Source organism: Eumetopias jubatus, unplaced genomic scaffold (genome assembly GCF_037043125.1).
Source record: "Eumetopias jubatus isolate StellerSeaLion01/CBP00866 unplaced genomic scaffold, mEumJub1_p1.0 scaffold_5, whole genome shotgun sequence".
Lineage (NCBI taxonomy): Eukaryota > Metazoa > Chordata > Mammalia > Carnivora > Otariidae > Eumetopias > Eumetopias jubatus.
The window spans coordinates 12118020-12139747 of NW_028274811.1; the positions used below are offsets into that span (position 1 = coordinate 12118020).

A 21728-nucleotide genomic window follows, 5' to 3' on the forward strand; every position below is an offset into this window, starting at 1 on the left:
CTGAAATGCATAAGAATGAGAAATGAATAAGCAAAGCTCAGTTTTGTTGCTGTTGTTTTTGGGTTTTTGTTGGAGATCAGACCACACTGTGCTGTTGCCCAGCCTAGGCATTGGCTATCCTTGAGCAGGGTGGCCCCTCAACCAGTCCTCAGGGGGGAAGCATAGGAAGTAGAGGCACAGTGGTGGGAGTGAACCCAGCACACCACGCACAGGCCTATGTCAGGCACCCCTCTGGGCCCAGCACCTAGAAATGTCCTCAGCACATAGTAGGGATGTGACAAATACTTGTGAAACTGAAATCTAAGGGAAAGTAGCAGTAGACCAAAAGGATAACAATTTAGGGGAATTCATTGGTTTTCAACTGCAGGAGAAAGAATGGCTGCAGAGAATTACAATGTTGTGCTGAGGCAAACTAGCATCAAAGTTGAAGGGCAGAATAAAATCCCTGGCATGCAAGGACTCGACCCCCACAGACCCTCTCTGAGCAGATACACTCGACTGTTTCTAGCAAGAAGAAAAGTCACCCTGAGAAAGTGATGAAGTCACAGGAAAGTGGTAAGCCAATAAACCTATAAGTTTAGTAGTTAAGTCTAAAAAGTTTTTGATGGCATGATGTGAAAAGGATTTCCATATGGTTGGTTTGGGACGGAGAAGGAAGTGAAAGCAGGCTAATTTTGGAATTGTATCAAATCGATAGATAACTTTTCAGGGAAAGTTTAGAGATATTGACAAATACCAGAGATTGGTAGAAAGATATATGCTTAAATGTGTTTTCAAGTGTAAGGATAATCACCAGGAAAAAAAAAAAAAAAAGAAATAGGGTATATAATATCCAAGCTTCTGGAAGAAAAAAGAAATTCAAAGAATTCAAAGTCCATTAAAACAGATGGTAGGGGAAAAAACGGGAAATCTAACAAAGATATTTTTAAAGTTGGAGACATGGAAAACATTAAATAAGTCTGTAAAAATATATCCAGTAATATTAGTTATCACAATATATGTAAATGGGCTAAATTTCTCCTGTTGAAAGACAGAGACACAACAATTGGGTAAAATAAAATCCACTGTGGGCCTTGATGTGAAAACGTTGGAAAGCTTAGTTTTGGAGTATATGCCCAGGAGTAAAATTTCTGAGTCAAAGAGTATGTGCCTATTTGGTTTGACTAGATATTGCTTCATTGCTCTCCAAATTAATTGTATTAATTTACTTTTAGAGTAATGTTAGAGTTCCCATTGCCAAATATTGACGTTGTTACACTTTAAAATTTTTGCCAGTATGTCAGGTATAACATTGTTATTGTATTTTGTGTTACCTTGCTCACTAATGAGGGTGAGCATCTTTACTTGTGCTTTTGGGCTATTCCAGTTTATTATGTGAATGGCTTGTTCCTGTCATCTGTCCACCCATTTGTACACTTTGGCTTGTTCTTACTGATTTGTAGAATTTCTTTATAAATTTAGAAAGTAACCTTTTGTCAGCCATATACATTGCAATATCTTGTCTTTGATTTGTCTTTTCGTTTTGTTTGTGGTGTTTTTGAACTAGACTAGCTTAAAATTTAATGCAACCAAATTTTATAGACTATACTTCCTGTGACCTGTTTAAGAAATTCTTTTGTATTTGAAAGTCATAACCAGATTCTTCTCAGCCCAAATGCTACTTCCTTAGGAGAGTCTTCTCCGATCCCTCAAAATAGATCGTGTCTCATTGTTATAAGAAACTACAAGCTCTATAAGTTATTTTTAACAAAATTACATATATTCTTTCATATACTTACAGAGCAGGAACAAAAATGTACTATCTACTATGATTCAAAGGAAATCTCGATAAATATTAAGTAGCTGAATGTATTTAAATACATTTTCTAGCCAAATGCACTAATACTGTAAATTAACTACAGAAGAAGGGCAAAAAAACACTTTTTGTTGTTGGTGGTATTCTTCTAAGTATAATTTACATAGTCAAATGCACAAGTATTCAGTGTGCAGCTCATAGAATTTTGAGGTATACACGTAAGTAGTCATCATTCAGCTGAAGATCCAGAACATTTCCATCACTCCAAAAAGATTCCTCCTGCCCCTTTCCAGTCATTCCCCTGTCCAGAGATAATCACTGTTCTTGAACTTTATGTAAATAGCATCATGCAGCAGAAATTCTTTTGTATCTGGCTTCTTCCATTCAGCATAACATTTTCGAGATGCATTCCTGATTGTTGTGTGTAACAACAGTTCATTTCTTATTTATTTATTCATTTCTTTTTTTTAAGATTTTATTTATTTATCTACGTAGAGAGAGAGAGCATGAGTTGGGGAAGGGGCAGAAGGAGAGGGAGAGAGAGAGAATCTCAAGCAGACTCCATGCTGAGTGCTGAGCCCAACACAGGGCTCAATCCTGTGACCATGAGATCATGACCTGAGCTGAAATCAAGAGTCAGATGCTTAACCGACTGGGTCACCCAGGTGCCCCTGTTTATTCATTTCTTAAGTAGTATCTCTCTGTGCGGTTATATTGCTACTTGGTGATCCAGATTTCAGTTTGGGGTTATTGTACATAAAGCTAATAGAAACATTTTTCTACAAGGATTTTTCTGAACATATGCATTCTGGGTACATACCTAATAACAGAAGCTCTGGCTTGTAGGGTGGGAATCTGTTTAATTTTATTAGAAACTGCCAAAAAACTACCACTCTTTTCTGAAGTGTTTGTGCCATTTTATACTTTCATTAGCGACGTTTGAGATTTTTTGCTCTACTTACTCTCCAACATTTGATATTTTAACATCTTTTCAATGTCAGCCCTTTGGTGGATGTCAAGTGGTATTTCACTGTAGTTTTACTTTGCATTTCCCTGATGACTGCCAATGTTGACTTTTTTTTTTTTTTTTTGGCCGTTCACGTGTCTTCTTGATGAGTTGACTGTTCAAATTTTTATTCATTTTATAATGAGCTGTCTTTTCAGTATTGATTTGTAGGAGTTCTTTATGTCTTCTAGATACAATTACTAGGACATTTTAGCACAGACTTTTAAATAACTCCCAGGTTAAAGAGAAAATCTTACTGAAATGACCAATAACTCAGGAATAAATGAGAATGTGAGCACAGTAGCAGACAAAAAGTTTGTGGGATGCATGCAAAATGACAATCAGAGGACATTTTATAGCAATATCCTAATTAGATAAGAAGACAGGTTTTTTTTAAGGATTTTATTTTTGGGGCACCTCAGTGCTCAGTTGATTAGGTGTCTGACTCTTCATTTCTGCTCAAGTCATGATGTCAGGGTTGTGAGATTGAGCCCCGTGTTGGGCTCTGCACTGGGCATGGAGCCTGCTTAAGATTCTCTCTCCCTCTGTCCCCACCTCGTGCACAAGCTCTATTTAAAAAAAAAAAAATGTTATTTTTAAGTAATCTCTACACTAACGTGGGGCTCAAATTCATAACTCTGACATCAAGAGTCATATGCTCCACCGACTGAGCCAGCCAGTCACCCCTTAAAAAAAATTTAAAGATTTTTTAAAATAAACTGAACTTAGGAATCAAGAAGCTAGATTACAAATTATAAGGTAATCCCCCAAAAAGTAGAAGGAAAGAATAAATAAACATTGAGAAAATGTTAATGGAGTAAATGCAAAAAAGAAAAATGATCAAGGCTTTGATCAAGGCCAATTATGAACAAGGAGGAAATTAATGAAACATTAGAAATAAGAAAGGATGTATATTCTTTTAGGAGATTTAAAGCATAAAAACACACCATTTTTAAAATAAATTTGCAAATGTGGATTTTAAAATGGGTGATTTCCTGGTAAATATAAATTCTAAAATTGACTAAAGAAAGATAATTACAGAAACATGTAAAAGTTAGACCAAGTTAGTCATAAAGCTCAGATCACCAAGAAACAGATAATTGTGGGGTTATATCACTTCTTTCAGAGCACAGAATAAACTTGGAAGCTTCTCATCTCATCTATGAGGCTTGCATAACCATATAACAAGACTAAACAAAGATATCGGGGGAAGGGGGAAAGAAAATGTAGATCAATCACATTTATGAACAAAGACACCAGAATCCTAAATAAAACATTAGTAAATTAAATCCATTTGTGTACTAAAAGAATAATACATCTTAACTAAGTAGGGCTTATCCTTGGAATGCCAGGATATTTCAACATGAGGAAATCTATTAATGTAGTTCATTTGATCAGGAATTAAGAGAGAAAAGCCATAATGTCATCTTGATAGATTCCGAAAAAAAATATTTTAATGAGTTCAACAAAGTCCCATTTATGATGTAATGAGCCACTTAACAAAATAGAATTAAAATAAAACAGCCTTATTTTAACAAAGGAAAGAAACCCCTCTACAAGCCTCATATTCAGTGGTGAATCACTAGTTTGAAATCAGAAACAAAGACAGACAAACTACTATTATTCAACATCCTAGCTAACGGAATAAAATAGCATAAAATAACAAAACGTATCAATATTGAAAAAGGAGAGACAAAGCTGTTTTTACTTGCAGACCATATAGTTGTCTGTTTGGAAAATCCTTGCAAATCAGCTGAAATATGGTCTGAACTAATAAGAGAATTTCAGTAAGTTGGCCAGATACTACACCCCATTAAGAAGCAATTGCAAAACGTCATGAGAAAAAAAAAGATGACATTTTTGGAAATCTAAGCTACCCAGAATAAACTGAAAAATGTGTAAGAATGACACAGGGGGGAGAAGAAAACAAATGGAAACAATTTCCCACAAACTGAAGGAAACATTATAAACTGTAGGAATTATGAAGGGGCCTGTCGGGATGAGCCGGGCCCACACTGTTACATTTGACCAGTGACTTCCCATTAAGACCACACCTTTACTCTCTCTCATATAGGAGTTCCCAAAATTTAAATTCACAATTCCATGCACCTGTCAAAATTAGATGTTATGGGGCACCTGGGTGGCTCAGTCGTTAAGCGTCTGCCTTCAGCTCAGGTCATGATCCCAGGGTCCTGGGATCGAGCCCCCCATCGGGCTCCCTGCTCAGCGGGGAGTCTGCTTCTCCCTCTCCCACTCCCCCTGCTTGTGCTCTCTCTCTTGCTGTGTCTCTCTCTGTCAAATGAATAAATAAAATCTTTTTTAGAAAATGAGATGTTATTTTAGCCCCTTACCCTGATGACCCCAAGCCGTTTATTTGTTTTTCAATTTGAGGTGTTGGTTTTGCACAACCGAAAGTTCACCCTCAGAATGACCACTGGCCATGTATGCACAGCTCAGTTCAAGCGAGTCATACAGCTGCTGGGGTTTCTAGAAAGAAAGAAAGCGGGTTGGAGGAATGAAAAAACTCTTGACTGGTCTTCAGGCAGCAGGGAAGGACTGAGATCTGGTCATGGAACCATGGAGTTAATATTATCAAAGCATACGGGGGGTGGGGGTTAGAAGAATGTCCCTTCTCTGGTCATGCGGAGATGTTTGGTCAGCATCTTTGGAGGACTGAGTTCATGTGCCATTTTCCTGGTTTCAGAGGCAGGCTGACATCAACAGAGGCAGCTCTCAAGCTCTCACGAGTTCATATGTATGCGCCCCATATTTGAAACTGGCTTGCAGACCCATCGAGGCATAATCCTCACATCCTGGCTGGGATCTCCAAGTCGTTGGGACCTACCTTAAGAGTCAGTTTTCACAAGGGCTTTGAAGCTTAAGGGGGACACAGTAAAAAAGCCTTAGATGGTCAACGTTCTTGGAACCCTGATAAAACATTTTAACACCTTAGTTGCTCCCAGTCCCAGGAGCGCAATCTAGGCCAATGAGTCTAGAAATAAGGTCCCATCAGGAACACTTAGAGCTACGCTGGGAATTTGCCTCTTTTGCCTATGAACTTTGTCTGCATGGACAATGGAGACTGTGGGGCTAGGTGATTTCCAAGCTGGGGACAGGAGTCGGGGACAGTACCGGCTGATTATTACCCTTCTCTCAACGCCCTTGCTGTCCCTGAGAGCAAAACAGGCAACCTACTGCAGGCCCATTCTGGTGTTTGGCAGATGACAGAGGTATTAGCAGAAGCAGGGGAGGGAGATTGCTGGGTTTAGGGCAGGACTGTCCTCTTCGACTGAACTTGAGGGAAGCTGGCCAGCTCCAGAAGAGGTGGGCTGTTTGTTCATTTTCCTCCTTTACAACAAGGAACTGAGATTTTGTGTTCTCTTCTGGAAATCCCACTTCTCCTTACCCGGTGAGGCATAGCCAATGGATCTGCCCGACCCCCAGGCAGAGTTCTTCTGCACACCAGCAAGCCGGGTAGATCTCCACTCCACATCAGGTTTTGCGTCTGCCCTCAAGTTCATTGCTTAGCTCTGCCTTCAGTCAAGTTAGCATAATGACTTGCATTGTCTTTGCTTGAAGGTACCTTGCATCCTGTGGGGAAGGAGGCTGAATACTTTAGTTTTAAAATATGATGGTGAGAATCCATGCCACAAAAGGGTGAGCCCATTATTCAGCTGTCCAGATTCCTTTTAAGTGAAGGGGGAAACCCCATAGCCACCACCCCTTGAGTGGAGATTTTAAAGCAGTAACATCCAAGCTCTCAGACAGGTATTTTAAAGTTAAAATTATAATCCTATTAAAAAACCAACAGGTCTGGCAGTAATGAGATTTTTTTTTTTTTTTTTTTTCAGAATTCTTATTTTGCATTTGACCCTGAATGTGCCTGCTTCACCTTCTCCTTGGAGTATAAACTGTCAGGCTGTTTGTGGGTTTTGGCATAAGTTCATTTGGCTCCAGCCATTCTGAAAAAGGGAGATTTTTTATGTGTGGTTGGGTTTTTTATGTGTTCGTTTGTTTGTTTGGTTTGTTTGGAAAATCTACATTCTCTAGGACATTTGGAAAGGGTATTTGAGTGGAATTCAGTATACTTACAAGGCTGAAAAATCAAATAATCGCATGATGAAAAGGAGGGCCACAAACGGACATTGCCTGAGTTTGCCAAATTTTGTTCCAGAGGTTGGCAACCTTCTGTTTCAAAACAGGAAAGCAGCTCAATCGTGCGGAGTCACCTACACATAGGCTTTCCTAGATAATTATTCAGCTGACAGTTCAGGGAGCTTTAACAAACCCTGCTCCCTGGTCTCTGAAGACTGAATTCATTATGTCTTAAACAAGGAAAAAAAAAATTCCCCATTGGGATTTTCAGATCTGAGTGCTTTCTTTAAATATGTGATTTACCTGTTTAAGGCCTTGGCAAAGAAAATAAAAATGCCTATCTTAACAGTTAATCTCAGGCTTTAATTATTCCTATTTTTGATCTTGTAGCTGTAGCTCTAAATTAAACAGTCTTCCTTTAATGTGGGTAGGTGCTTTAAAAAAGCCTTTCAACTTGTAGACTTAAAAAAAAATTTTTTTTTTCTTGCGTGAACAGCTTGGGTGGGGAGCGAAAAGAAAGTGCCAACTGCAGCCTTTTTGTTTTGCTGAGAAGCTGATGGGCAATTATTTGGAAATGTCTGGAGTGTGTTGTGCCGCACAGACGGGCGAGGTGTGAGGAGTGCTAGGAGTGGCCCTTGGGGGTGGGGGGGGTGGGGGGGGAGCCAGACAGGTGCGCGCAGCAAAGGTAGCTTCCTTCCCCCACCCCGGTGTTTTACCATCGATTTCTGTGAAGATGACTTTGTCCCTGAGCCTCTTTCAGGACGGTGAGGATTGGGGTCTGGGTAGGAAGGAGGATGCGGGGTAGGGTTTGGGAACATGATTTCCATGACTTTTCCCCATGGGGCCGAAAAAGACAGGTGTCCCTCCGAGAGTCCTCCTTTAATTCTCCTCCTCTGTTGTGGGAGATTTTACAAAGATGGCTCTTGAGGAGAACTATTAAGAAGAACCGAGGCGGCCCACCTTTAGGGAGAGCGAGGGATAGAGCATCAGTGCCCTTTTTCTCTCATCTGCCGCCCCCGTGTGGGGTTGAGCCTGGTGGTGGAGGCAAGTTGGACATGTTGGGGTATACTGCGTTTTTTAAAATTAAGTTTCCATCTGTTTGTTAAATAGAGATATATATTTCTCTGTCTATAACTGGGGAAGGGTGGATCCACAGAAATGTGAGTAAACAGATAGTTCCGGAAGAAGAGGAACTGTCCCCAGAACAGGAAGGACTGAGCTGCCCTAGGATCATGATAAACAGGCAGAGAGAGAGAAGGCCCAACTGTGTGTTGCAGTACAGTGGATTAACTCTGCGTCCTGGTGGAGAGCTGACTGGACAGTCTCTACTGCCTCTCTCCTGTGAGCTGAAACCTCTGAAGAACGCCACGGATTGTGAGATGTCCCTGAGGCCTCAGAACACAATAACAGCACAGTCAGCAGGGATATGGGGTTTCCCGTGTTCCAGATGCTCCTGCGAGTGCTTGCCCTGCGTCCACTCATCCAGTCCTCAGGACAGCTCTAAGGGAGGAGCTATGATCAGCCTCATGCTACGGCTGCAGAAAAGGAGACGCAGAAAGTTTAAATAACATGGCTCGAGCCATATGCATAGGAAGCAGCAACTGCAGTGCGGGTAGTCGGAGACCAGAGTCCATGCTAGGAATGACTGAACGTGTAACAGTCAAAACAGATTGAAACAAGCGGTGAGTCGGGGTAGGAAATGCTGTGACTAAGACTTGAAGGACATCAGATGGGCAGTGCGAAGTTCCCCTGGAGGACTCAGAGGCAGTCAAGAGAAGGAGGCTTTTCCATGTGTCTTAGCAGAGCCACAACCCTTGCAGCTAGATGGGACCTCTACCTAGGGGCAGGTGATCGCTAGTGGGAATGAGGTGGAAGTGGTCCCCCGCTCTCGGGCTGGCTACCTGCGGGCGATAGGGAAGTGCGCCCCCTGCTAGTGGTGGATTTGCGGGCTCAGGGCTGTGCTGGTCCAGTCCAAGTTGGTAGACTCGGTCCAGTTGGGGAGCCCAGTCCACAGGGAGGATGAGCTGCTTGCTAATGGTTGCCATCGGTGGAGAGATACCAAATGGTTCGCGGAATTGCCTACCAGCCGTCAGTGCCACCGAGGGAGAGGTACCAAATGGTTCACGGAACTGCCTACCAGCCAACAGAGAAGCTCAGTAGACCCATACCCATAGATGCTGAGCTACAGAACGCTGTCTCCAGCATGACCCTAGGAAGGAGTGACCTTCTCCTCACAATGAAGGCAGTGTGGGCTTGGAGAGGGCTGACTTGCCCCCAGCTATGCAGCTGGCAAACGCCAGAGGCAGAATGAGTGAACCAAGGCTGTGCGCTTGATCCCATTGGTTTAACTTCGGGTGCCACGCTGAGACTCTGGCTATTCCTCTTTGTGCCGAGTTATACAGCCTCTTCTCTAATTAAGCTTGGGTGCATTTGAATGCCCACACCTCACCTAAAAGTTATTTTATGATTCCCATGGAACTCTAATGAACATAGGTGTGATTGCAATCATCAGGGCTTTGAGGAGGGTGGCAAAAATGACTAATTTCTCACCTTTAAAATCTACAAATGGCAGAGGTGGTGCTTCAGGACCGAGTGAAGTCACAGGTGCAAAAGAATCAGGGCTGTTGGCTTACAGCCAGTGAACTGCTTCATGCTCTCCACAAACCAGAAGGTTCTTCAACCCCCTAGATGAGACATGGAGGTCATATCAGTCTTAGCTCCTATGATGCCCTGTCCTTGGGAGACTTTGGAGGAACAGAGAAGGGTTTTGGGGATCCTTGGGACACAACAAAATATGAGCTACATGCTACTAAACACTTTCTACCTGCTAAGTACTTGACATCAACTTTCTCACTAAAGTAGTGCACCAGCCTTATGAAGTGAGGACTGTTTCTAAACCCATTTTGCAGATGAGGAGATTAAAACCTTAGTAGATGAAGTCACTTGTCCAAGCGTTGTGGCCCCAGAACCTAAGCCTAACCAGTAGGAATATTCTTTCTCCCAGTCTGATGACATTAGCTTACACACAGCTGTTGCAATGGGTTGAGTGTGTGGTCCAAAAGGAAACCGGGTTCTGCCCAATTTTTCAGGCCCCTGACCCCTTGGCCTGGGAGGCCGTGGGAGTCCTGAAGAGGGAGCTCACCCAGCTCTAAGAGGAAGGAAGCACCTCATCATTTCCCCACATGAAGCCTCCCACTTCCTCACCTCTAAATGGATTTGGAAGAACCTCTGGGGATCGGCCTGGGTTGAAGGGTCTGAGGGACACAAAGCCTACATCATCTCAGGTCTGGTCAGAGCGTCCAGATATATCTTTAAAAGCCAAATCTGAGTGATGGACTGGAACGTTCAAGGTCTTTCTATATCAAGAAAAGGAGTTTGTAAGCTACAACTAGGACTAGATATGCAGGATGATTATCCCAGGTGACGTTTCCCTCAGAGGGCAAAATTGTAATACAAAGCATGGGATTCGGTCAAAGGTACCTCCCTCCATGACTGGCCTCAAGTTTGGGGCTCAAATTAAGACAAATAGCCTCAAAATTTCCTCTCCAAATGGTGGTGCAGGTTTTGGAAGTGAGACTATCTTTGGAGATAGGTCATTTTTGATACTGATACAATCTCTCCATTTTATAGCTGAGGAAAATGAGAGCACGCTTTCTCAAGGTGACTCCTTGGCTGACCAGGCTGAGACTTGAACCCATGTCTCTAAACCGAACAAGTCCTAATCCCTGGACTTGTTTATGACCAATTGCTCACCCATGCCTTTGAGTGCTTGAGGCTTTTGTATAGGTCAGGAGCATCTGGAAAAATCCTTCCTCATGATCCCTCTTCTCAGAAGAAAACGTGATATTCAGGCTGTTAGAATACAGTCTTAAAGAATAATGTTTAGGAACTCATGGGTGGGCATTTAAACATCCAATTCCCTGCTTCCATGAGAACAAAATAGAAACTTGTTGCAAGCCTATCCAAAATATTGGAGATCACATGCATGCCTTTGTCACTAGAGTTTAATGAGCAAAACAAACATTTTCACGTGACTCAAGATCCTGCAGTATCTCAAGGTCATTGTCCGAGAGAGCTCTATGTGAAGCTTCTAAGAAATCACCTAGCCTGACATTTTTTAATTGATTTTTTTTGGCCATTTGACCTTTTATGTTTATAGAAGTGATGGTTAAATATCTAATTAATTGAGAAGTTATGGTTGGTTGAATCCTATTTAGCTGAGATCTTTGTATGCTATGCAATCTGCTCTACCAAACAGGCTGTAAAGAATATTTAGTGCAGAGAAATTTCTTGATATTTGAATACTACTGCGCATTCTTCCTCATGTGGAGTACGCTCACTGTAAATCCAACAGGAAAAAGATAAAACACCTGAGTGACTGACACCCAGTTTAGAATCTCCCCAATTGTCTTGTAGTCTCTCATCTTGTGTCATGGTTTACAAGACTCAAGGAATCAGGTAGAACAGGGTTTTGGCCTCTTCTCAGGCCATATTTGCTCTGGTGGCCATGCTGCTGGCCCCCCCACTCCCCAGAGGGAGACATGAGAGCTGCCTGCTAGCCTGCTGTGACATTGGTGTTTCAAGTCTACACATGGACAGGCCTTCTGGTAGGAGAGCTCCGGAGCCCATCTTTCTCCCTCTGAGGCAGTCAGGTTACTCAAGAATCTGTATAAATAGCAGCACCTTTGCCTGCCTTGGATCATCGTCTCTGGGTCCAGTGACTGCCTCGTAAATCAGAGTTTTTGTCCTCCTTCCTTTAATCAAATAGAAGAGCAACAATTAAATGTGTTCTTAGTATAATCACCCTTTCCTTTCTGGGCCCTGGGATAGCAAGTCTCCCCAAGTTGTCTGGTGTGTGTTTGTGTGTGTGTGTGTGTGTGTGTGTGTGTGTGCGTTTTCCCCAGGCTTATTTTCAGGGAAGGGATAGAGCCTTCTTGAAACTAGACAAAGGAAAAGAATTGATGTTTAGGTCTATGGGCAACAAAGAGGAAGTCTAGAAACCTAGGACAGATTCAATGGGGCTCCAGCAGGGTCGTCCCCCAAGTACTGCACTATCAAGACGAATTACCTACATTCAAGTGCCCCTTGGTATCAAGGGATAGCAAGTGTCCCTCTAGCTCACTCCTGGCCATCAGCGGCTCCTTGTGCCTGTCCATTGCCACAGCTCCACCCTTAACTTTGGCTGCTTCAGTTCTAAATTTACTTCATGACTCTTCAGAAGTAATTTCTCCCGCAAGTGGGAAATTCTTCTCTTCTCTTATCCGTGGCTCCTGTTCAAGAGAGAGAAAGAAAGAGACAGAGAAAGAGGGAATGTAAGAGGTTCAGTTCTTTCTCTTCCTTTTATTGAGTTATTTTCTTGGACACCCTATGGTTCATCAGCCATTGGAAAGGTATCAGATGGTTCTTTTTGTGGGTTAGGGCTCCAACCCCTGACCCAGTGATCTGTGCAGGAGGGATATGGGTGGGGAAGAATGGTTCAAAGGGAGGCCCCACCTAAGCTGCAAGGGTTTTACAATGCGGCTCAGTTACCCTTTGAAGAGAGTACCCAACAAGATAACCAGCATTTGAGGGGCTTTTTAGAGGAGCCGTAATCTATCCATCAACTATTGCTTCCATGGAACACCTGGTTCCACAGGAGACCTGAAAAAGCTGGGAGAAAGTGAGAAATGTGTCTTCTGCTCTAACCATCCAATGCACATTTTTTCAATTTGAGGACAAAGCCCGTGGGCGATCAGGCTATTTCAGAGTGGCTCCTGCCCTTTCCGACAGCAATGCCTACAGAGCTGCTATTGTTTCCCTTAGGTGACAAATGCCATGAGCCTGGGCCAGCCAAGCCATGCTGGAGCCCAGCTGCTTCTGCACCACCACATGAGAAGGGTGCTTTGTTTTAATTGTCACATTTGTTGTTTGGAAGGATGCTCCTCAAGCACAGAATTTTCTGGGTGACCTTTCCGTAAGAATTGCATGCAAATGTCCCAGTGGAAGGTCGTGATTGGTCTGGAAAGGTTATCTCCATTCGTCTAGATGACCGTCTTCACAAAAGAAGAAAGTTCAGGTAAGGAACCCAGGGCTGGGGAGCAGGCGGGGGAAAAGGTCATCTGATCTACCCCGCTCTGTCTGCCGAGCCCCACCTGCAGGTGCCTGCGTCCATTTGCTCCTGGCCTGCCACGGTTTGCCTCAGCCTAGAATAACCCCGCTGGCTGGGGCACTGTCCCGAAGCTTCCCCCCAGATTGCCCGTTTCCTGGGAACAGGCTCCTTTTGAGCAGATGTAATGCATCCTCCAGTTGCCCTGAGATAAGCCCTGTAGAGAACTCTCTCCTCTGAACAACTGAGGCTCTCTCGATAGATTCTGGAAGGGTTGGTTGAGGGGATGATTTACTAATTGTTCGCTCTCCAAAAACACTATTTGAACAACTGCCCTTTCTGAACCAGAACCAAACCAAACCAAACCCCAGAATCTCTCTGGAAACTTGGCTGAGATGAATATGTTTCTTATTACAATAGAGTGATCTGATAACCCCTTCTTCCCCATCTCAGGCTGGCAATGGGAGAGGGATGGATTTTCAGTGAGACACACTCAGATTGATGCTACCAAGGAAACAGGCCTCTGTCTTGATTTATGGGGCGGGGGGTGGGGGGGGGATTTCTTGCCCCTCTGCCCAGTCACTCTCGCTGAAATCAGACTGTTTCTTTTCCTTCTGAGGCGGCATAATTAACCTGGGAAGTCACTCAGGGCAGGGGTGGGAGAGGGGGGAGGCAGGGAGCATGAAGCCTTGGACAGCGCTGTGCATGAGGGAGAGCAGAGAAGGTTCCAGAGGCGTGAGGGGATTGACGTGGCGGGGTGCGAGGGTCTGATGAATCATGTCAGCTGTGGACTGGGGATTCACAACAGCTGCACACGCAAGCCGGGGCGCAGTCCTTGGGGAAGCAGGGGGTGGGGAACGTGAGGGCTGGCCTGCCCCGACCTGCCTCCATTAGCTGTAATTATGTTGTGCTTCTGCTTGGGGGCAGCAAGGGCCATCCAGGCCGGATGGCTGCCGGTACTACCAGAGCCCTGCATTTTGAGCCCGTGGTCAGTCAGCTGTAAAAATGGGCCACAGTTGGCAACAACTGTGGAGGCAACAACAGAAGGAGTCGGAGGCCTGAAGCAATTTTTCTTTGAAATCAACTTCTAAATTGCAGGGAGTCCAAGTAAATTGACACATTTAGTAGCTTGAGCTCCTTTCCCGTTCCCGCTTCATTGCCTCGGCTGGCCTCTCCTCCCTGGAGCCTTTCTGGGCCTGGGGGCTGGGGGTGGGCTCTGCTCTAGTTTGGGGGGGAAGGGGGGTGGTTTCTCTGGGCGCACATTTTCATTACTGACACTAACGAGTGCCGAGTGCATTTCAACTTACCAACTGAAAACCCTTTTTGCACAAAAGAGACCTGTAATCTGCCAGGGCGGGGGGCCGGGGGGGACCCCATAAAATAAAAAGCAAAGAAGTAGCAAGTGCACATTGCACGATAAATATGAGTTACCCCACCATGTAGGCTCTCGGGTCCATCCGGCCTCCCAGGTAGAGAAAGCCACTTTCTTAGGTGGCAGAATTCTCTTACAATTTAGCTAGTTTGAATCCCGGAGTGTTTCCTGCCCTCATGGGAGCTGAAATCACATGACAGAAGCAGGCCCTCAGGAGTCAACCGATCGATAGGCTGCTTAGCATCTACAGCAAGGTCTTCTTCGCTTTGCCTAGAACTGCGGGCCCGGCCCCGGGCAGCCTTGAAGCCGTGGGGGAAGAAGGTGGCATTGACCGTGGACCGTCTCTGTGCATCTGAAGGATGGAGCTGCCGGCACAGGCAGGAATGCAGATCCCCGTTTGGCCACTTAGTGGCTGGGCACAGGACTTTATCTCCTGCGACTCAGGCTCCTGGTCCCTCAGTGGGGATCATAGTAACTAATGAGGCTTAGTTGGGATGAGGCGCCGAGGTACCAGCACCAGCATACTGTACCTGCCCAGAGTGAGTGTCTGCTACTTTTCATCCTCACGGAAGAGCATCAGGCTCACATTTTCGCTTCCCAAACTGGGGGAGCTCAGGCACAGGGGGGTCACGTCCTATAGCATCATCCTCGACGTGAGCCACGACTTTCTGCCTCCCATCCCAGACGCACAGTCCTCTAGCTGGCTGGGTTGGGGCCTTTTGCACGCTGACTTCTGCTCCTTTGCCGCTGTCCTCCCCCTCCCTCCCCTCTCGTGCTGGTGGCGGTCCCACTCCTCTGCGGAGCCTCCCCCAAGGCCCCCAGAAGGATTCCTAGAACATCATTAGCACCGCTTGTCTCTTAGCCAGTGTAACACGGTGACACTAATTAGCTGCTGCTGAATCCACGGCGCCTCTTAAGCCAGGGGGCACGAGGGGCTTTCTCTGGGTCTTTACATTTTCCTCACTACCCAGCCCAGGGCCGGGCTCAAAATAGGTGCTCAGTCAACGGAGGCTAATGCACAGAGCGCTGTAAAAATACAGAGTGGCCTGAAAACTGGCCAGAAGACCAGAGGTCATCGGGATTGTGTCTGGAATGGACTGAGCACCTTCTAGGCCCAAGAATGGGGCAGTGGACAAAACACACGGAGAACGAGAATGCACGCACGGCGCTGGGACCGGCAGTTCTTCCACTGGTGGGAGTGAGGGACGCGGAGGGGAAAGGTCACCATGCTCTTGACAGGTATCAGGGTGGTTTGTACTCGAGCTACATTGGCGCTACAGTCCCCTGAATGCCCTGTCCTGTATGGTTCCAGGTGAGCCCTGGCCTCATGAGGCCAAAATTGGGAAGCGCAAGGTAGAGCAAGAACCGGAGTTCTCAAGCTCCGAATGTGGTGCGGGGCGACCAGCTACCAAATGGGCTTGTGCACACTGCCGCTGGCGCCGCCGGCTAACCCGGGGGGTGCGGGGCAGCCCCTGGCTCTGGGAGTCTTCTAGCTCCCACCAGACCTCCTGCAGCTTCTCCAGGTCCAGCTCTGCAGCGCGGGGAGCCAGCCTGTGCTGCAGGTCACCCGCGGCACCAAGGTGACAAAGGCAAAGCGGTTCCACTCCCCCTGCAGGTTCCGGTTGTCCTGTGAGCCTCGGCTCCCCTCCGCGATTCTAGTTTGTTCTTGCTGTCGCCCACATCCCGCTTCTCAACTGATGACCTGGCTGACCTCTAGTCATGCACCCCCAGCCCAGTCCGGCATAGATCTAGCCCCTGCACGTGCTACAGATCCTTCCTTGGGAGATCAACCACAGCGGTTCTGCCTCTCTGATTCAACGCCGCCTGATCCCAGGGGCAGAGCAGATCACATTTGCAGACCCTCCTACCGACAGGTACAGGGCTGGCCATGCCTTGTTGCCTAAGGGGGTTCACGTGCACTGAGTCGGCGTGGACCCTGAAAATCCCCATCACAGAGGTGAGGGACTGGGGTGCCCAGCGCTCCCTGTCTCCCCTGGGCCGTTCAGGTCGGGGCTGGGGTTGATGCAGAAGTGGTGGGACTTACTCATGCGCGTGACCAGCGCTGGAGGAACAGCCTGATCATCAAGGAATGGGTGTGAGAAAGATCCCAAAGGTGCTCCAGGTGGCCATGACTGGCAGGGAGAGGTGCACTGCTTTCCTTTTGGTCCAGCAGATGGTTGCCTGGCTTCCGTGAGAGATGCCTGGGAATCCCATTTCCCAGATTCAGGGGATGCATTTGCTTTCAAAGCAGCAGCAACGACAGCTGGACCTGGTCCTCGAACAAGGATGCGCGGGTCCCTGCTGGGGCCACAAGCATTTTCATAGGAGTTGGCCCTTGGCATGCAGCATTGGAGGGCGCTTTCGCGCGGGGCCAAACATGGCGCCCCAGAGCAGCAAGGCTGCGGGGATCCCAGGCAGGTCGGGATGAGGAAAGACATCCAAAATGGATGTAAAATACGCAACAACATATATATTCACATGAGGAGAACATAGGGACGTGGAGAAAGGAAAGAAATGGAAACCGTAAACCTCCCAAGACGCTGGGTTCTAGAGTGATAAAATGAAACCTCTATGTCTGTCATCAGAGTGCCATAATTTTATCATCCTTCCCACGCAGTGCTGTGCTATTTTGGGTTCTGGTGTGTTGGTTTTGTTTTTGTTTTGTTTTGTTTTTTCCCCTCTCTCACCTCTGTGTGCCCAAGATGTCTGACAAACAAACGTGTAAGAAAATGCTTTATGTTCCCCAGCACGGATGGAGAATTTATTACAGGAAACGCCTCTCCGAGCTGCCTCCCCGGGGTCATCATGCTCTGCCCTGTAAAAAGATCTCATCTGAGAGCATAAGCCTAATTAATTTGCCCATGATGGTCTTGTGCCCGGGGAACCGAAACCCTGTTGCTTTTCGCTCGGAGGATTCTTTCTCTAAACCACAGATCCAAGCCAAATGGAAAAAACCTGCCAGCCTCCCTTCTTGCAAAGACAATGTGCCTCCCCTCCCCCGACACAGTGTCCACGCTTTCTCTGTCCTGCTTTGTCTAATTTCCTTTGTAAAAGGGGGGGGGTGGGGAGGAACAAAAAAGGCAAAACAAAAGAAAGAAACTTGGAACTCTTTTGAGGACAAGGAAGGAGAAGCCAGAGGAAGTTGGAAGCATTTGATGTTATGGGATTACGATCTGTTCACCTAAGTGAGATACTGAATCAAATGAACAATCCAGAGCCTGTAGAAGCCACCGGTCAGCCTTAACCGTGCCACGCCTTCCCTCTTGGCCTTTCCAGCCAGGCCTCCTCTGCTTCGGGACATCTGCAACCCTCTACCTGGGCACCTCTTCCCGCCTTGGATGATGCAGGAGCTGCAGGCTGCGCCCCGCAGGCTCTGGGAGGGGTCTCCCCACTGCACCTGCGTTGTCTGGGCAAGTGAGCGAGGGGCCAGCCCACCTTGGGGGACATCAGTCTGCCTGGAGCCCTGAGGCGGGGACACCCCTGCACAGAGCCCACTGGAGACTAGGTTGTTCTGACAATGGTATTTGCAGCCACAGGCCCGGCCATGAAACTTAAGGAGAAAGAAGCTGCCATCCATCTCCAGTAGGGAGGGCCCAGGACAGGGCAGTAGGCTGGTCACCAGCCAGCCCGAACAGCCATCTGCTGCGATCAAATCATTTCTCCTTGGAACATGGTGACACTTCACCGTAAGAAGGGAACTGAGCCATTTTGGGACATCGGCTTGGGCCCATTCCAGCTCTAGTAATAAAAAGTTCTGTTTCCCTGGGAGGGTTTATGCAGTGAGAGCAAAAGGGCTACGGCCAGGCGCCCCCAACCCTCTCATTTCTCCTCCAGTCCCCAGGCAGATGCTCTCATATCCTGCCATTTATATGCTTCTCTGTGAGGGAGTCAGACCTAAATGAGCCCCACAGTCTGCTCGGAAGACTTATTTTGCAATATAAAATGCATGACCTCCTCTCCCTAAACCACCTTCAATCCTGCCTCACATGATGCCTCTTGAACTCTTTACCTGGACGTTTACCATTCCTGGGCAAGCTCTGTGTTTTCTCTGTGTCTTCTAAGACCACATCATGTCTACACGGAGATCTCCTCCAACATTTCAGTTCCCCAAACGCATCCATTCTTAAGTTTGGGCACAAATGCTACATCCTCCTTGAAGCCTTGGCTGAGACCCCAGTGCTCCTGCCCCCTTCAAGAGGGGATCTTCTTTTTTAGATTTCCCTAGAATTCCCCTATTTATGGTAGCCTATTTTAGGGGTCCCATTCATTTCTGCACCATTTAGTGGTTTCTAGCTACATGGTACATTATTAAGTACATGGATTCTGGAGGCAGATTTTCTGGGTGCAAACCTGAGCTTAGGTATTTACTGTGTGACCTTGGGCAAATGGTTTAACCTGTCTGTGCATTAGTTTCTCCATTTGTGAGAGGGGGATAATAACTACCACGTATGACTGTTGTACAAATTAAATGAGCAAATTTATGTTGTGTGAAACTATTACTAGCAATGCTCAGGAAAGGTGGTTGTGTTTATTACCATTATTATTATTATTATTATTATTGTGGCAGGGGTCCATCCTGTCTATCTACCACATAGCGTTTTGCATATTGATGCATGTTTATTTATAAATAAGTAGATGGCCAATGGATCCATAAGACTTCCATTCCTTACAAGTTGATCCCATTTTCCTCCATTAGTTTTGAGTTACATGGGACTTGATCAAACTGATTTGGACTTTACATGGTATTATGAACACACTTTGTAAATATAATGTATGAGATGATCATTCTTTCTACCTCAGCATGCCATCTCATGCTGCCACTGCCCAGAGGCAATATCGAGATGCTCTTGATGGCATTGTGTGGAGGTGACATAAAGCCACTCCTGGCCCTCTCCGCATCCAGAGTTCAAATCAAGCCTTCTAGCAATAGGTGAATAATAAACAAATCAGGGCACCTGGGTGGCTCCGTTGGTTAAGCATCAGACTCTTGATTTTGTCTCAGGTCATAATCTCAGGGTCATGCGATCAAGAGAGCCCTATATCGGGCTCCGTGCTCAGCACAGAGTCTGCTTGAGATTCTCTTTCCCTCTCCCTCGGCTTCTCTCCTAGTTCATGCATGCACACTCTCTGTCTAAATAATAAAATCTTAAAAATCAACAAATGACTGCTGGCCTCAGTCTATCTGGAAGTGCCTGGCATCTCACAATATGACTTGGCCCACCATACAGACACCAGCCCAGTAAGGCCAGATGTGAGTTCTAGAAGTAGAAGTTAGTGATGCAGACACACCCCAGCTCTAGGAAGGGCCTTGGAGAAGCCATGGGATTTTTGTCGTAGACCTGGTGTGAACCTCTCATTTGGGAGGTGTCTCCACACAAGTGTTGCTGTCCATAGTCTTGTCCTGAGGATCATTTGTAAAAGGCCCTGATGGTTTTGGCTAAACCTGGGTTCTGCTGGTTCTTGTCCTGCCTCTTTGGAATTCTAGAGCAGGTGAGAGAAAATATGGGGATGGGAAAGAATGGGGGGAAAGGAGAAAAAGAATGAGAGAGAGACTAGGAGGGAGAGACAGAGTATGAATGAATTACCAGGGAGAAGAAGGAGAGACTTCAATGTTGACATCTTTTTCCACTGTTGTTACCATGAATGAAACAACAATGCAACCTGTCTACAATATCGATCCCCCGAGGGAGAGTGAGGACTGCTGCACCCGGGGAAGACCAGGCACACTGTGCGGGCCAGTCTGCGGGGACAGAGAAGGTGCACCAGCCCAGTGGCCGTGCACCATGGAAGTATCCTGGCCGCCCAGCGAGATGGAAGCATTCACAGTTCTTCTTGTCTTTCCTGATGAAAAATTTGCAATTTTTACAATGTGGCAGAGCAAATGGAACTGTGACTTAAGATTCACAATTGATGTCGTTTGCCACTTCTATCATGTTCCTCGCTGGCTCAGAGCTTTATTGCGCTCAGTTTCATGGAGAGAAGCTGCAGAGGCAAGGGGAGGCACTGGGCCCACTCCATCCTTGAAGTCATGTTTACAGCAGATGTTGCTTTATTTATTTAAATTCATTCACTGGACCAAAAAAGTCTTGGAGGAGCAGAGTGGGAGTCCCGAGTTGCTTACAGATCTAGGCGGGAAAGACCAGGTGGGCTCAGGGATCTGATGGGAACAGGAAGGAGAGGAGGTCTTGAATAAATTATCAGAGTCAAAATCCTGCCCAGCGATAGCTCAGATGTGATTGTAATGCGGTGTAAATTTCTGCAGTTTGTGATGTATTCGATCTCCGTTAACAAGCACCAGAAAACACGAATCAAACCCCATGCAGGGATGACTGTCTCCAGGAGGGGAATCCAAATAGAACAAAGAGCAGTGGCCAGCCACCCCGGGGGCTTCATTTAGTCCCTCTCAAGCTGCTAAATACAGCAGATTTCTGTTGAAAGCAAATATGATTACAATGGTTTAAATAATTCAAAGGCCAAATAAAAATCTTTGCAGAGTTGGTTGAGGTGTAAAGCACAAATGTCTCACGAGCAATTAATTTCAGTCCAGATCAAAGTGGTAAATCAGGCTGCAGGGAAGGCTCTGCACCTGCCTTGCGGCGGGGTGGAGGGGTGGGGGGCGGTGTGCGCACGCGCACCTTCCCGGGGTTTCTGGGGAAGGCGAGGCTGCTGCCACGTGTCTTCCCTCCCTGCGCAGGACGGTGGAAAGGGACTTGTGTTAGGAGCCGAGTTGTGTGGCAGCCATTCTGAATGTTCCATGCAGAACGAACCTCCCTGGCCAGGCCCTTTGCTCCCAGGCGAGAAAAGTCACGGTTGGGGTGGACTCACCTTGTACTGGGTCTGTAGGCCCCAAATCTCATCACACAGGCAGGGGCCCCTTCTTTGCCTGAGTACTATCACCAGGGACCCATTCTTTGCTTTGCTGAGGCACACAGCACAGCCCAGAGGAGACCCCAGTACCCCCATGACCACCTTGCCCCTCGCCCAGCTACAATTAACCTAATAATCCTCAGGCAGGGTCAGACAGCCATTTAAAGAGTAGCCAACCTGTTTCTTTTTCTTTTTTTTTTTTCTTTTTTTAAAGATTTTATTTATTTGAGAGATAGAGTGTGAGAGAGAGAGAGCCCAAGAGGGGGTAGGGTCAGAGGGAGAAGCAGACTCCCTGCTGAGCAGGGAGCCCGATGTGGGACTCAATCCAGGGACTCCAGGATCATGACCTGAGCCGAAGGCAGTCGCTTAACCAACTGAGCCACCCAGGCGCCCTGTTTCTTTCTTTCTTTTTTTTAAGATTTTATTTATTTATTTGACAGAGAGAAAGAGAGACAGCAAGAGAGGGAACACAAGCAGGGGGTTGGGAGAGAGAGAAGCAGGCTTCCCG

At 46.4% G+C, this 21728-nt stretch overlaps 1 long non-coding RNA gene across 1 annotated transcript; it reads left to right on the plus strand.

Annotated features, from left to right (window-relative positions):
• Positions 1 to 230: 230 nt before the first annotated feature.
• LOC114200501 (uncharacterized) lies at positions 231 to 20904 on the plus strand. Its single transcript, XR_003607469.2, has 3 exons — positions 231 to 555; positions 12811 to 12951; positions 14628 to 20904. It is a non-coding gene; the product is annotated as an uncharacterized LOC114200501 (long non-coding RNA).
• Positions 20905 to 21728: the final 824 nt, after the last annotated feature.